This window comes from Lissotriton helveticus, chromosome 8, assembly GCF_964261635.1.
Source record: "Lissotriton helveticus chromosome 8, aLisHel1.1, whole genome shotgun sequence".
In the NCBI taxonomy this organism is placed as follows: Eukaryota; Metazoa; Chordata; class Amphibia; order Caudata; family Salamandridae; genus Lissotriton; species Lissotriton helveticus.
Window position 1 is genome coordinate 31,256,661 of NC_136069.1, and position 17,264 is coordinate 31,273,924.

Below are 17,264 nucleotides of genomic sequence, written 5' to 3' on the forward strand. Positions count from 1 at the left end.
TTGATTAACTGTTTAATAAGAGAACAAGATCATCCAGATAAAGACCAAGACGAGATGAAAGGCCTGACTAGGTGGAGTGACAATATAGCCGAGGGAAAACACAAGACACTAGGTAGTATAGAAAGTATGTACAAGAAAATTCGTAAGGAAATTATAAGTATACACCAAAAGGAGGAAGCAAAAAGAGCAACCGAGAAAGAGAATGACTCTTCAAGTGAAGAGGTAGATAGCGAGAATCCCTCCAGAATAGCGTATGTAGGTAGAACTAGACTTCCCGACCGACATTCACGTCTAGATTACAAGAAAGTTTTTCCTCCTCCCGTACCAGAACAGTGTTCTCTAGAACAAGTATTCCAGGCCACCGATAAAATTCTTAAACTACGAATAGGTTACAGTGAGCTTAGTACCATGCATGAACAAGAACTAGCCCGATCAGCAGTTCGATGGACTAGTGATTCTGCCACGTTTCCAGACGAAATAGTGGCCCAAACGTTTCTGAAACTGCCCCCAGCCGAGCAGCGTCTGGTGGGTATGTATATGATCCAGCACCTCATTACCCTGTATGAGGATCAGCATTCTGATCCAGGTCCTTTACATGATGTACTGAACGAGTTACTCCTAAACAGATGGAAAGGTCTAGGTACCGATTTAATTAGTGTCATTTTAGAACAGCGCCACAAATACAGAACGTTCCTGAATCCACATTTTGTTCCTGTTCCACCCCCAGTAAGGAAATCATTCTACATAGATAGACAGAATCCGTTGAGAGAAGTACATCCAGTTAAGGGAGAGGGGGGTGATCTAGAACGAGTATTTGTTTACACCCCTATCACGAAAATAGAACTTCTAGAAATGAAAAAGTTAATACCCTGTCACGATAAAGATCCAGCAGGGTTCCACCGTGAACTAAAGGACATGCTCCGTATGGGAGAATACACGTATCCTGATATCATTAAAATGTTAAAGGTCCTGTTGCCTGCGGGCATATATGAAAAACTTAAAGAAAAAGAATGGGAGGTGGGAGAGAAAAAGATAGATTGGACCGCATTAGAGACTGAAGATAACACACGAGTTCCAGGTACCGGTCTTGGGGAAAAAGCTAAAGTATTGCCCGAGTTATTGATACAAGTCCTGCCAAGATTACTAGCCACGAAAAAGGAAGACTGGGATGCCATCTCAGCCTGTAAACAGAAACAAGACGAAGACACTAGTGATTTTTATTCTAGATTTGAGAAATGTTTCATTATAAATAGTGGTCTGAAAACGAGTAGTGAATCGTATCCACATCTTTTTGTTACCAAACTAGTTGAGAATTCTTTACCACAAGTTAAAAATCGAGTACTGAAAGTCGAAAGTACCTGGCAAGCTAATACTCCGTCACAAATGCTCCAGATGCTCCAGTATCACCAGAACAGAATCAGGGAAGAGCAGGAACATGAAAGGAGACGTATGAAAGACACGAAAATGAAAGTACTAGTTGCACAGTCTGTTCCACAAGACAGTCCGAAGAGGGGTACGAATCAAACTAGTCATCCTGCAGCTCCCGTTAAAGGGACCTGCAATTACTGTAAACAGCCAGGTCATTATATAAACGAATGTGCAGTTCTGAAACACAACATAGCTACTGGTAAAACGAAAGAGAGACCACGTCCGCCTAGACAAGAACAGGTTCCGCAGAATTCCCAGCTACCGCAGAACGCACAACAGACAGTTACAGTACTGCAGCCTATAGCTGCCACACAACACGTTACACAGCAGATGTACCAGTATGCACAGTCGGAATATCCAGACTATCAGCAGTATTCATGAAACAGCCTAGAGAGGGAGGTTGGCTTGCCTCTCATCGAGATTCCTGTAGATCAAGAGGGTCCCTATGTACACAGTCAAGTATTAGGGAAAGACAGAAAGTTTCTGATTGATACAGGGGCAAGTAGGACTACCATCAGTCATGACGAGGTTCCAGGGGCTCCACTCTCAGGCTCTAGAAATGTTTCCCTTGGATTTTCAGGAAAGCCTATTGTTAATGAAATATCGAAACCAGTTACTCTAGAAGTTGGTCCATTGTCCCGAACTACAGACTTGTTACTTACGAAATCATGTCCAGAAAATTTACTAGGCATTAAGACTCTGAAAGAATTAGGAGCAGTTATATGCTGCTCCCCAGAAGGGGTGCGACTGTTTTTGAGAGATTTTAAAGGTCATTATGTATTACGTGATTTTGATCCAAGATTATTGAATGTACCTCAGCATTTATGGGCGCAAGGTCCAACTTGTCGTGTTTGGCAGCTCCTGAGTTAGCGTTTAGCACAGCTACACGGTCTTTTCTGTTAACTTGACCAAAACGAACGGGGGCCATTTTGAATCCCTCTGACTTCCGTTTCCTATGAACACGCTGCCTCGTGGTCAGTGTGCCCTTTCGTCCTTTCTCGATACCCATGGTCACTATTCTGCTCGGCAACAGGCTATTTTTAGTACTGGTCAAGCGCACATGCGCACTATGCATCAACTGGTCACTCTTTAGGAATGTTCACACTAACTGACCAGTGCCGTTGAACTCCTCCCACGTGCTGGCTGTGTTCCAAAAATGACCTTATATGTACCTAAAATGTGTAACTTGTAACCGCCTATCTTTTTATTGCTATTAAACTATATAAAAGAGGTCGCGCACCGATGTTCAGTGTGCTACTTCTTACATTGCCGAAGGGTGCTGTAGGAATGTACCACCACCCCATGGGGTCTTAATAAACTTGTCTTTTACCTTTTCCAGTGTCCGTGCCAACTTCTATACTAAGGCGTTCGAGAGTTTAGCAGAGTATGTAGGCCTGATTTGAACTCGACACCACAATTGGCGACCACGAAGGGACTCATCGGTGACTCGGATGCCCGAAGGAGAGGTCGTGACGAAGGTCAGGAAACTCGCCATGGACGCGTACGCTGCCACTGAGTGACCCGAGTCTTGGCACCCACGGTGTGTTTTCCCTTCCTTCCGATCTGACCTCCCAGGTGGCGCCGGTCCTCGACTGAGATTCTGATCTTGGATTGTCGTGATGTGCCGTTTTGGCTGATTTGACCACAGAACTTGGCAGTTGGACTTTGGACGGTTGAAAATATTTGGTAAGCTTTTGAGCGGTGAGGTAGTCTACTGACACTTACTGTGGCTTTTTGAAAGTTTGAATTTGAATTTGAATTTGTTAGCTAACGTTTTGAATCTTTGAATTTGAATTTGAATATGTGAAGTGCACCTCACATAGGCAGGCATGTAGGGATATTTCTCTGATTTATTTGATTTGAACGGTACACCGCGTTAGGTGACATTTTTGTAGTATCACATTTTCGTGGTACTTTTTGGAACATGCCTGTTTTTAGCACACTCCGTAGGATGTGCTGTTCTGAAAATGGTACCAATTATCGATTAAGTGAAAAGCAGCCGGCTCCCCCAGAGGGTACTCCAAATCGTGAAATGTATGTCAAATTCGGTATTCCACCTATAATGTATAGTACATTATGGCATAAGTATACTAAGACTGAACGTGAATTACAGTGGCCGCTATATGGGTCGTTTGACCTTCGAAAGGTACAGTATGTAGAGCAGTGTTTGTTTCAGCGAAGGTCTAGACAAGATATGTTTGATTGTGTGCGTATGTGGGAGAAAGAGGTGCGTGAACGAGCGAAGCGTGAGGAAGCCTTGGCGGAGAAAGTGCAGCGGAAGGCTGCACATGACAAAGCTTTACAGCTACAGGAGAAGGAATTACAGGAAAAGAAAGTGAGGGAGAGACGAGAACGCAATTTACAGGTTAATGGTCAATTCCCTATCAGGCGTCCTTTTTATCCAGTCCTTACTAATGAAACAGATGATTTTTCATTACTAGATCGTTGTCCGCCTCCGTACGTCGTACCTACGGCTCCGAACGAGGACTCGGACGAGGATAGTGATCGAACACAGCGTACCAGGTTACATGCGGAACGAGCTGCGGAATTACGTTCATTTGCACGAAAACTAAATATTAATACTGTTACTGTTTCTGACGTTACTGAACAAATGGAACAGTGGCCTGATAAGGAACGACTGTATTTTTTAGATCATTTTGGAGATGAAGTTGTTGAGCGGTATAGAAAATATTCTCTCGAGTTAGAACCAAAGGAGATATCCAAGGATCGTGAGAATTTTCGTAAAGGTCTTTTTGTTCTTTCAGATGCGGACGACTTCTTCAAGCGTTTGATTGAACTGCGTAATGAGGCGACACGACTACGGGAGTTGGAAAAGTCGAAGAATTCGTCTACGTCCGGAGCGACGGGGATATCCAAAGAATGCCCTATCTTTGAAACAGATAAGATCGCTGCGATTAATGTTAGACCTATGCGAGAAGCTGCGCCTTTATATGTCCCTCATAAAGGGGATGGCACAGATGATGATAAAAGATCCAAAGACGCGAAAGGGTATTTTGTATATAATTGGGTTTATACGCCTTGGAATAGAGCAGATGTCATGGCGCTTAAGAATGCTTTACCTGATCCCCGTAAAAACCCTGCGGCTTTTTATGAAAATGTTGAAAGTGCAATTTCTTCATGTATCATGACGTTAGTTGATATTGATCTATTTTTCGGGTTGATATTGCCCCCTGATATGTGGAGAGCGATTCGTAGGTTTGATGACCTCACGACTCTCGGGGCCACTTGGAAAGATCTTGTTCAGGCTGATTTAGATAGAGAACCAGCATGTAAGCCGTGTCAATTAATATTAGACCTTCCAGGGGCCATACTAACAAAACTAAAGACTCTTGCTCCCGCTAAAAAGATTGATTGGACTATATTAGCCTCTTGTAAGCAGAAAGCGGATGAATCAGTTTCCGATTTTTTCTCTCGCTTCGAGGAAGCGTTCCATGATTACAGTGGTCAATTATTGACAGAAGATACTGGCAGGCATTTATTCGTTGATAAGTATGTGGCTAATCTCCTACCGGAGATTGCGAAACGATTGAAAGCGAGTGAAAGTTCATGGACCACAGCAACCCCTGCTTCTTTATTGACTATGGCTCAATATTATGAAAGACAGGAATTAGAGGCAAAAGAAAGTAGTGAAAAGAAAGCAAAGGATTTGAAGACGAAGGTAATGTTAGCCCAGGTTCAGGCTACGAGAGGAAATAACAGAGGAGGGCGAGGATCATACAGTAATGCTCCTCCCCCTCGTTCTGACATTTCTGTGAATCAATGTGCATACTGCAAACAGTTTGGGCATTGGATTGCAGACTGTCCGGTGTTTCGAGAGCAGCGTAATTTGAGGGGACGAGGAAGTGGAAGGTCTAGGAATTATTATGGAGGGTCAAGAGGAGGTTATGGCACGAATGATCGAGGAGGCTATGGTACGAATGATCGTGGAGGATATGGAGCAAGGGGTCGTGGTCAGTCTGATTATAATACGTTTGATAACCGCAATCAATATCAGATAAATGAGGGTGGTCCTGCTGAACCACGGGATGAGCATTATGCATAGGATTGCGTAGGATGGGGTGTGGAATCGGTTGAGGTACCAGTTGATAAAAGGGGTCCATACATAGAAGCACATGTTCTGGGTTCCACTGATCAATTTCTGGTCGATACAGGAGCTACTCGTAGCGCTTTGTCCAAATACTTGGTTCCAAGGGCTCCCCTGTCTGGCGAGGTAATTACAGCAATAGGGTTCGATGGAACACCTACTTCTAGCCCATTGTCTCAACCAGTTGCATTTCATGTTGATAAATTTGCTGCCCCATGTCCCTTTTTGTTGTCTCCAAATACACCAGATAATATTATTGGACTCGATATGTTAAAACACTTTCGAGCTACTATTCGCTGTGCCCCAGAAGGAGTGCGAGTTGTGTTGAATGAGAATTACCCAGACTTTGAGCGAGTGTGTTTTCTCCATGAATCTGAAGTATTGGCCTCCTTACCAAACACGTTGTGGGCCACTTCAGACACGGATGTGGGGCAGATGTTAATCCCTCCAGTACGTATTACTGTAAAGGAGGGAGTATCTCTACCACGTGTCCCACAATATAAGATTTCCAGAGAAGGAGAACTTGCTTTGATGCACATTGTGAACGATTTGATTTTGGCAGGAGTAGTTGAGGAAGTCCCCTACAATGTTTGCAATAGCCCAATTTTACCGATTCTTAAAAGAGATACAGATGCTAAGGTTTACCGTTTCATTATTGATTTGAGGGAAATAAACAAGATAGTAGTGCCTCAGTACCCGGTGGTGTCTGACATCACCACGTTGCTTACGTTGGTTCCATCGACGGCAACTACTTTTACAGTTATCGATTTGAAGAATGCCTTCTTTTCGATCCCTGTACATCCTGACAGTCGATATCTATTCGGCTTTACATTAAATAATAAATCGTACAGATTCTGTCGAATTCCTCAAGGCTATACTGAAAGTCCTAGCATTTATAGTCAGGCATTAAAAAGACAGCTTGATTCCTTTGACTTACAAGAGGGAGTGGTTCTCATTCAATATGTAGACGATATCTTACTTGCTGCAGACACGCCAGAACAATGTGAGAAGAGTACCTTTTCTTTGCTTTCCTTCCTGGCCAAACATAATCATAAAGTTTCGAAGAAAAAGCTACAATATTGTAGACCAAAGGTGACCTACCTCGGTCATCTTTTGTCTAAGGAGGGCCGTGCATTGACACCAGATCGAATTCAAGCAATCCTAGATACTCCAGTCCCTCGCACTCAGAAGGATGTTCGCGCCTTTATAGGTTTGACGTCTTTTTGTAGGCAATGGATATTGGGTTTTTCACATATCGTTAAACCATTGTTGGCATTGTTGTCTAAAGATACACCGATTCCCATTGAATGGACGGATGAATGTCAGAATGCTTTTGAGCAATTGAGACAAGCTCTTTGTTCTGCACCAGTGTTGGGTACACCTGATTACACGAAGATCTTTACATTATATGTACACGAGAAGGATGGGTGCGCATTGTCAATGTTAGTGCAGACACACGGAGACAAACAGAGGCCTTGTGCATACTTCTCGGCGGTACTCGACCCTGTGGCTCGAGGATTGCCTGGATGTTTTCGAGCAGTTGCAGCAACAGCAGTTGCGATACGACAAAGTGAGGGAATAGTTTTGTCACACAAATTGTTGGTGCTAGTTCCCCATGTGGTAGATGCGTTACTGAATCAAACAAAAACGCAGCATCTAACCAGTGCCCGTTTGACAGGATATGAGCTAACATTGTTGGCGCCGCACATCACACTAAAGCGATGTGCGACACTAAATCCTGCTACTTTACTGCCGGATCCTGTTGCTGAGACCCAGAAGGAACAACATGATTGTGTTTTTCTGACTGAGGAACAGACAAAGGGTCGTATCGATTTACAGGATACGCCATTTCCAGATGTAGATGGGGAACTGTGGGTTGATGGATCGTGTGTGAGGTTACCAGATGGTACGACTTCCACAGCTTATGCGATCACGACACTTAAGACCGTGGTAGAAGCAGCACGAATACCCCAGAAATCGGCTCAAGCAGCTGAATTGATAGCCTTAACGAAAGCATGTGAGTTAAGTGCTGAGCTATGTGTGAACATTTACACGGATAGTCGTTACGCTTTTGGAGTAGTGCATGATTTTGGCCTACTTTGGAAGGAACGAGGATTCCTGACTTCACACGGAGTACACATCATGCATGGAGAGTTGGTACGCGATCTCCTGAATGCACTGTTATGCCCAAAGAAAGTTGCAATAGTCAAGTGTAGTGCACACAAAAAGGTGACGGACAAAATAGGGCAAGGCAATGCTTTCGCAGACCGCATTGCGAGAGAGACCGCTATGCTGCAAAATAATTTCCCCATGTATGTGGTGAAGTCTCAAGCTGAGCGGTGGCATGATGCTAGAGAAGAAATACTAGATATACAGAAGTCAGCATCTGAGGCAGAACGTATGAAATGGGCCACTGAAGGAGTATTGGATGATGAGGGTTGCTGGCGTAGTAAAGATATGGAGAGATGGAAACTACCCATGGCCTATTTACAAACAATGGTGCAAATGACACACGGGCTGGCACACATTGGAGCTCTCGCAATTACTAAATTGCTTACACGAGTTTGGGAAAATGCTGACATTGCTAGCACGGCTAAGAGAGTAGTGCAGACCTGTCTGATATGTTTGCAGCACAATCCTGGACAAGGGACTCATACTCCTAAAGGAGGATTTGTTCCACCTACTGCACCATTCGAAGTACTACAAATGGATTACATCCAGCTGGAACGCTGTAATAATCTCAAGTATGTCCTAGTAGTGGTGTGTGCCTTCAGCAAATGGATTGAGGCTTACCCTACGAAAGACAATACAGCATTGACAACAGCTAAGGTGTTACTCAAGGAGTACTTCCCGCGCTACGGTGTTTGTAAACTTATGTGGAGTGATAATGGCCCTCATTTCATTGGAAAAGTAGTGGAATACGTCCTGAAAGGATTGGGAATCAAGCAACGATTCCATGCTGTCTTTCATCCGCAATCAGCAGGGTTAGTAGAACGATACAATGCAACTCTGAAGCTTAAGCTAGCAAAGATAGTGGCATCTACATCTCTGAAATGGCCGGACGCTTTGCCTCTGGCATTACTGTCCATTCGGTCAGTGCCACATTCTCGATCTGGCCTCACATCCTACGAAGTGGTGTTTGGAAGGCCTATGAATATTTGGGGAGTTCCAAAACCTCGTTTGATACATGATATGCCTTGTATAATGATGAACGATTATCTGGCACGATTAACAAATGATTTGCTTTCTATCCATCAACAGGTTCGAGAGGCGCTCCCTGATAACTCCACTGGTGAGGCTCACGATCTCCGCCCTGGGGACCACGTGATGGTCAAAGTATTTGAACGATCCAGCAGTTTGGAACCGAGATGGCATGGCCCTGAGCAAGTGCTGCTGGCTACGCGAACTGCTGTGAGAGTCACTAACAAGAAGCGGTGGATACATTCAACGCACTGCCGACGTGTCTCTCCGGATCTGGTGAGCCCTGTGGTGCTATCCGACTACAGAAAGATTTTGGATACAGAAAAGAGCCCAGCTGTCACGCCTGATGAATTGGAGGGAGCCTTCCCGGACCACGTTGTTTCTGATAAAGTGAAGTACAATCTACGCCCCAGGAAATAAGATTCCTTTTGTGTTTTTGAAACTGGTTGGTAACCGCTCTGAGGTTTGTGAAACGGAAGCCGGGAATATCAAGGGGGGGGGATCAGTTCTGCCCAGTGTAGCGACACCCGTCTTGAATCCCGGAGAACAAATCAACGGCAGCCTCGGTTCAGAACCATCGTTTTTATTTTTCCCGCTTAGTGTTGTTTTCTTGAAGAGTATTGTTTTGTGAACTATGGCATCTCCTTCGACACGAAGAGGGTGAATTCTTGGTGTTGTTTTGTTTGTCTTGACCGTAGTGGTGATCGCAGTATTAGCTTGGACTATAGAACTGTTGTTTCCTGCACGAGAACATTTGCTGCCCACCACTCCAAGTCCATCTGAACATTTTCATTTCACTCTGCCTTTTCACGAAGAAAGACATAGGCAGACTTATTTGAATAACAGCTTTATTAAGATTTTGCATCATACTCATAACATGACCAACACGTCCAATTGTTGGGTATGTGGAATGTTGCCCGGACATCAGAAGAAGGGAGGAACACCACTCATTCCTCTCCCGTTTTCTCATAATGGTTCTTGTCATGCTTGGTACACTCTTCTTTTTACTCTGCGATGGCCAACGAAAGGTGGACTACTTTTTCGGTTGAATAAAATATGTTATAACGACAAAGACGGCTATCCACGCGCTGAAGGAACTAAGTTTGAATGGGAAGAGTACCGTCCGGACAATGTTTCTACACCTCGTGTATATACGAATCAAAGACTTATAAATGTGACGAGCTCGCATATGATAACAGTCATTGATACAAAAGCAGATTTGTGTATTAGAAATAAAGGTACAATCCCTGTAGGCCGCAGTGAATGTAATATTACACTTACCTTTGATACACCAATTGGAATTGCATTTGTAGCTTCACATAACACGTATTTCATTTGTGGAAATAAGGGATACCATCGTCTACCATTGGGATGGTTGGGAACGTGTTATATAGCTTTTGTATTACCACCTGTATTTATTGCTCCTCCCATGTACCACAATGATTACGTTCTGTACCATGATTTCATACTAAACAGGGTCAAACGAACAGTAGATCTTGATGAAATAGACCAGACTGATACCACTTTACAACAATATGTAGATTTCAATTTGGGGTTATTCTCATTCGTAGGAGCTGCACTGAATAGCAGGAAGATAAGGCGGCTTACGCGTGTGGTGGAAGCAGTCGCTAACGAAACTGCCTCCGCTTTAGGGAATATTACTGAGGAATTACAAATTACCAGAATTGTCGCGCTCCAGAATCGAATGGTTCTAGATGTGATACTAGCTGATAGAGGTGGAGCATGCCGCGTCATCGGAAGTAGTTGTTGCGTGTACGTACCAGATAACTCACCTTCTGTATATGATTCGATTACAAAATTACATAAGATAGCTGCTGAGATCCACCCAGAAAATGGAACATGGACCTTTTCTGGTTGGTTCTGGACCCTGCTTAGTACTTGGGGTTGGAAATTATTAACGATTCTCTGTGTTTTTATTGGAGTACTATTTTTCCTTTGTCTATGTATTCAATGTGGCCCTACATTATGTTCTGTATGTATCACAGCCTGTATTCCGTCCAAACGAGCTATTGATAAGCAAGAGAAACTGATCAATGATGAAGTATTGAAAATAATGGCTATTAACATTGAGGATGAACATTCTGACTACGTCCACTATGAGGTAGCTTTTGCTAAACGCTAAAAGGGCCGTCTGTCGTGTTTGGCAGCTCCTGAGTTAGCGTTTAGCACAGCTACACGGTCTTTTCTGTTAACTTGACCAAAACGAACGGGGGCCATTTTGAATCCCTCTGACTTCCGTTTCCTATGAACACGCTGCCTCGTGGTCAGTGTGCCCTTTCGTCCTTTCTCGATACCCATGGTCACTATTCTGCTCGGCAACAGGCTATTTTTAGTACTGGTCAAGCGCACATGCGCACTATGCATCAACTGGTCACTCTTTAGGAATGTTCACACTAACTGACCAGTGCCGTTGAACTCCTCCCACGTGCTGGCTGTGTTCCAAAAATGACCTTATATGTACCTAAAATGTGTAACTTGTAACCGCCTATCTTTTTATTGCTATTAAACTATATAAAAGAGGTCGCGCACCGATGTTCGGTGTGCTACTTCTTACATTGCCGAAGGGTGCTGTAGGAATGTACCACCACCCCATGGGGTCTTAATAAACTTGTCTTTTACCTTTTCCAGTGTCCGTGCCAACTTCTATACTAAGGCGTTCGAGAGTTTAGCAGAGTATGTAGGCCTGATTTGAACTCGACACCACAAACTGATGTAGGTTGTATGCACATCACACCCTATCGTGTCACTCTGAAGAAAGGTGTTGTATTACCACGAATCCGACAGTACAAATTGCCACCTGAGGCTGTAGCAGCCTTATCCAAAATTATTGACGAGCTCATTGCTCAAGGAGTAGTTGTAGAAACTCACTCCAATGTATGTAATTCTCCTATCATTCCGATTCTGAAACGTACTGATCCCAATGCACCTCCAGTTTATCGATTAGTGATTGACCTTCGAGAACTTAATAAATGTATCATACCCCAGTACCCAGTGGTTCCAGACATTTCTTCCCTATTGACTGCCATTGATTCCGAAGCTACGTTCTTTACTGTTATTGATCTCAAGAACGCATTCTTTAGTGTCCCCATTCATCCAGACAGCCAGTTCCTTTTCGGTTTCTGTTTAAATGGAAGAAGCTATAAATTCACACGAGCTCCTCAAGGTTTCACAGAAAGTCCTAGTATTTACAGTCAAGCACTTAAAAGACAACTAGACAATATTCATATGCCAACTGACACTGCCCTGCTCCAGTATGTCGATGATCTCTTGATCACAGCCCGTTCTGAACGTGACTGCGAACGTGCGTCACTTACAGTCTTGTATTTCCTGGCCGAAATGGGGCACAAGGTGTCCCCTTCCAAATTGCAATTCTGTGTCCAGCAAGTGGTCTACCTAGGACACTTACTGTCCAAGAGGGGTAGGCAGTTGACACCTGACCGTATCCAGTTAATAGCACATCTTCCACAGCCCAAGACTCAAAAGGAGGTACGAGCTTTTATCTGCCTCACTTCTTACTGCAGACAATGGATTCCACAGTACGCATATCTAGCCAAGCCACTGATACAGTTAACGACACAGGAGGCAGCCGTATCGACTGTCCTCCCTTGGACCCAAGAACATACACTTGTTTTCAATGAGTTAAAGAAAGCTTTATGCCAAGCACCTGTTCTAGCAACACCGAACTACAGTAAGCCTTTTACACTTTTTGTCACTGAACGTGATGGTACTGCATTATCTGTTCTCACACAAGATCAAGCAGGACAATACAAGCCCTGTGCTTATTTTTCTAGCACATTAGATCCGGTAGCCCAGGCTCTGCCTGCGTGCCTCAAGTCAGTTGCAGCCACAGCTCTAGCTATCAGACAAAGTGATTCCATAGTGTTAGGACACTCCCTGACAGTACAGGTTCCACACTCCGTGGAAGTTCTTTTAAACCGAACACAGACTCAGCACTTGACAATTGCACGTTTAACAGGATATGAACTGACATTGTTTCAGCCACACATAGAAATCAGACGCTGCAACATTTTAAATCCAGCTACATTGTTACCCTCAGTTACTTCAAATCCTGCCACACATGACTGTGTGGAAGTTGTTAACACCATGACAAAGCCAAGACAAGACTTGACAGACATTGCATTACCTGACCCCGACCTGACACTTTATGTGGATGGTTCATGTATGAGAACAAGTACAGGAGAACTAGTAGCCGCGTATGCAGTGACTACTGACACTGAAGTTGTGGAAACACATCGTATTGACACCCTGTCTGCTCAAGCAGCAGAGCTCGTCGCTCTGACCCAAGCCTGCATACGGGCGAAGAACCTGAAAGTAAATATATACACAGATTCACGTTATGCATTCAGAGTCGTACACGATTTTGGAGTGCTCTGGCAAGAAAGAGGTTTTATGACTTCTCATGGAACCAAGATTCAGCATGGCCCCCTCATTCAAGCTCTGTTAGATGCAATACATTTACCGACAGCTATCGCTATCATGAAGTGCAAGGCACATACGAAAGTCACTGACATCATTTCCCAGGGTAACGACCTGGCAGATCGAACAGCCAAGCTTACAGCTCAGACTCCAGACATTCCAGTTAACACGACACAGACAGACATTCCCGATCAGACTACTTGTATGACAGTTAAGGACCCTACACAAGACGTACTAGATATACAGTCACATGCTACTCCCGATGAAATCAAGAAATGGTCTGAACAAGGAGGGGTCCAGACAGATCAAGGATGGTTGACGAAGGGAAAAGCCACATGGTTTCTCCCCGACTCTATGGTTCAAGTCATTATTAACACCGCACATAGTCCAGCACACTTGGGAGAAAAAGCCATGATAGACAGTATTCAGAACCTCTGGTTTAACAAGCATTTACGAGCAGCAGCCAAGCAGAAAGTGCGTACCTGTATGATATGTTGTCAGTTCAATCCAGGTAAAGGTGTCCCGGTGGAACAAGGTGGATTCCATCCTCCTGACCACCCTTTTGAAGTCCTCCAGATGGATTATATTCAGATGGATCGATGTCGAGGTTTCAAGTATGTCCTCGTAGTTGTATGCGCTTTGTCCAGATGGACAGAAGCATATCCAGTTCCAGATTACACTGCCGCGACCACTGCCAGGCAGTTGGTTCGTGAGTATTTCCCCCGTTATGGATTACCTAGGGTCGTGTATTCAGATAACGGCCAGCCATTCTCATCCGAACTCATGAAACAAGTATCGCTTCTGTTAGGGTACCAGTGGAAGTTCCACTGTGTATGACATCCTGAAGCAGCTGGTCTTGTAGAGAGACATAATCAGACCCTGAAAATCCGCATTGCCAAGGTATGCGCAGAGAAAGGCGTAGATTGGTTGGTAGCACTGCCAGTCGCCCTTTTTTACATGAGAATGGTCGCACACTCCCGTTCAGGTCTGTCACCTTTCGAGGTAGTTTTCGGTCGTCCCCCAAACATGTGGGGTACACCTAGACCACGTAAAATAACTGATGTTGACAGTAATATGCTGACAGATTACCTGGCTTCCTTGATGTCTGCACTACTCTCTTGTCGTTCACAGGTTGCCGCTGCTTTTCCAGACAACACTCAAGTGAAACCGCACGAGGTCATACCAGGCGACCTCGTTCTGGTTCGTAATTTTGATCGTTCAAGTCCGCTGGAGCCCCGCTGGAAAGAGCCAAAACTCGTCTTGCTAACAACCAGGACTGCCGTCAAGGTGGAAGGCAGGAAGGGGTGGTTGCACTCCAGTCAAGTGAAGCGATTCCATGGACTCTCTCCAAAAACTTTTTTCAAGGACTGCCCCGTTCTCAAGGACTGCCCAGATACTGACTCTAAACTTCCCCTGTTAGAGAAAACTCCGCAGCAGGAGTATAAAGAAAAATTAAGGTCTAGTAAGTCAGCCAGTTTAATTGTCTAAGTCCCTCTCGGGTGAAACGGTTAGACAGGCTCCTGACATGTATAAGATAGACCCACATAGTGAGAGAGTTAGTCAAAACTCTAAGAGAATACGATACTGTAAGAATCTTCGAAGTAGATGCATTGTTACCCTATTTTTCATGTTATTTCTGAGTCTTATGGTTACCGGCATAAGTTATGTTTTACATGTATATTTTCCTCCTACTGTTTCTCATGTACATTTTTCCTCTAATGTTACAGTAGAGCACACATTTAGTGAACTGCCTCCTCACGAGTTATCCTATCGTCTTGCCATGCGCAATAATACTTTTATCCGAATGTTACACTATTCACACCAGACCAGCAATGCCACTAGTTGTTGGGTGTGTGGTCGACTCCCCCCTTTCCAGACACCGAAGGGAGTTCTGCCACTCTTTCCTTATCCGTTTTCACACAATGGTTCATGTGGAGCATGGTCCACGTTAACGTCATCCTCAAATGATATGTCCCTTCTGAATAGAACATGTTTCCCAGATAAGGAAGGTCTTTCCCATAGAACAGGGTTAGATCTAGAAAATGAAGTATATGATCTAGGTAATTATTCCTCGAATTTCATGGTTTTGAATGTTCAGTCCGAGACTACTCCAGATTTGCCTGCTATTACAGTCCTACCAGTGAAAGGCGAATTATGTGTCCGAAAGAATGGTTCAGTACATGTAGGACACAGTGATTGTACTACTATGGTCGAGTATAGTGACAGTGGGAAATCTACTTTCAAAGCCTCACGTCATTCGTATTTTGTGTGTGGTCAGACCGCATATGTTCGTCTGCCCCTCGATTGGGATGGAACATGTTACATTGCCTTCCTACTGCCACCAGTTTTCCTAGCCCCATCCGATTATCACAGAAATACACATCTAGTACACGTCAGACATAGAAGGGAGATCGAGTCCCCAATGATCGATCAGACTGAAACTGCTTTAGAACAGTATCAAGATTTCAATAAAGGTTTCTTTTTCTTTATAGGTCCTGTCCAGAATAGTAAGCTAATAAGTAGGTTAACCAGAACCCTTGAAGCAGTAGTGAATGAGACTACTTCCGCTCTAGGTAACTTAACTGAAGAACAATCTGCTATGAGATTTGTTGTGCTCCAAAATCGTCTCGTCCTTGACGTCATACTGGCCGATAGGGGCGGAGCTTGTAGAGTCATCGGATCTAGTTGCTGCATTTTCATTCCTAATAACGCACCGTCTGTTTATTCAGCTATAACCAGACTTCATAAAATTGCCCATCAGTTACACCAGAATCCAGGCACCTGGACATGGTCCGGTTGGCTCTGGAGTATACTATCTGCCTGGGGATGGAAAGTATTGTCATTCCTAGGTATAGCAGTAATGATCATATTAAGTTGCTGCCTATGTTTACAATGTGGCCCTGCGATTTGCGGCTTGTGTGCTACCTCTTGTATTCCTAGTCTTAAGTCCCGTTCCAAGATAATTCGAGACAAGCAAATGATGCTATATGAACAGATAGATGGTATCATGAATATTGATGTTTCCTGATGGAAACGTAGGGCACAAGGAGGGAATGAGGAAAATTGAATTTTGCCTTGTCATGTGTGCCTACGTGTTCCCCATCCTATGATATATGTGCATGATCGATATGCATATATCCCCCTATGATCGATTAAAGACGTAATTCTAGTTGTGTCCAACTTTAGTATGCCAGTTTCCAGTTCTCGTGAGAGCAACGAGTATTAGGCCTATGTTGCTCACGTTTTACATTATGCACGTTAATTCATCGTATTGTCCCCGTTTCTAGGCCTCAAAGGGCCTGAGCACCAGATTCAAGCTCCAGTCTCCTGAAACCACTCCGAGGAGTGATGCAGCCCCCTCCCGCATCCCTGACCCTTCACTTACTTCCTGCCGCGCAGAGCGGTGCCCGGCCTGGCTCTGCCTGCCTGTCTGCCAAGAATATGTTATGCTTCTAGTTATCAGTTCAGCTCTCCGTCTTCACATTCCTAAGCTAACGAACCGCATAAACATCTCCAGTTATAGTCTAGTCTTCCTGTCTCCATGCAAGAGAATTACTGTATTAATATCCATAGAAGATTCATAGCACACGCAATACATGAAGAATATATGCATGCACCAGTCTTAGTGTCCAGTAGCCTTTGCTCTGATAACTTTTAGATTCTATCAACATGTACTCCAAACACAAGATACCAGATATGCTATAGGTACATGTCGTCCTGACATCGCAGACTTTCGTCTCCTCTTCTAGTGCAGAAGTCAGAGCCCCAGTTCTTCCAGTCACACGTCATAGCCCGTTTGCGCGCACCACTAGGTTAAAGGTTCCAGCTGCCCAGGTAGCCCCCTCCATACATCCACCCACTTTTATGACACTTCTGTGACGTTCTCATCACATGTTCACGTGCACGCCCTGTGCACGCCTTCTTTTCACGCCCATGTGTTCTTATCTTACGTTTGTCACTTGTTACGCCTACTGTATGTAATGCAATTATAATGTTTTACTATATATACCATGTACTGTTAGTGAGACGTTGCAGCTGCCACTCGTGCCATTTTATTTCAGGCTGTTCCGAT

General features: G+C 44.2%; 1 protein-coding gene across 1 annotated transcript in view; it reads right to left on the minus strand.

Moving 5' to 3' along the window:
- The window catches only part of LOC144773680 (uncharacterized), a 150,632-nt gene that overhangs the window by 122,247 nt on the left and 11,121 nt on the right, over positions 1-17,264 (minus strand). The gene's annotated exons all lie outside the window — the stretch shown is intronic.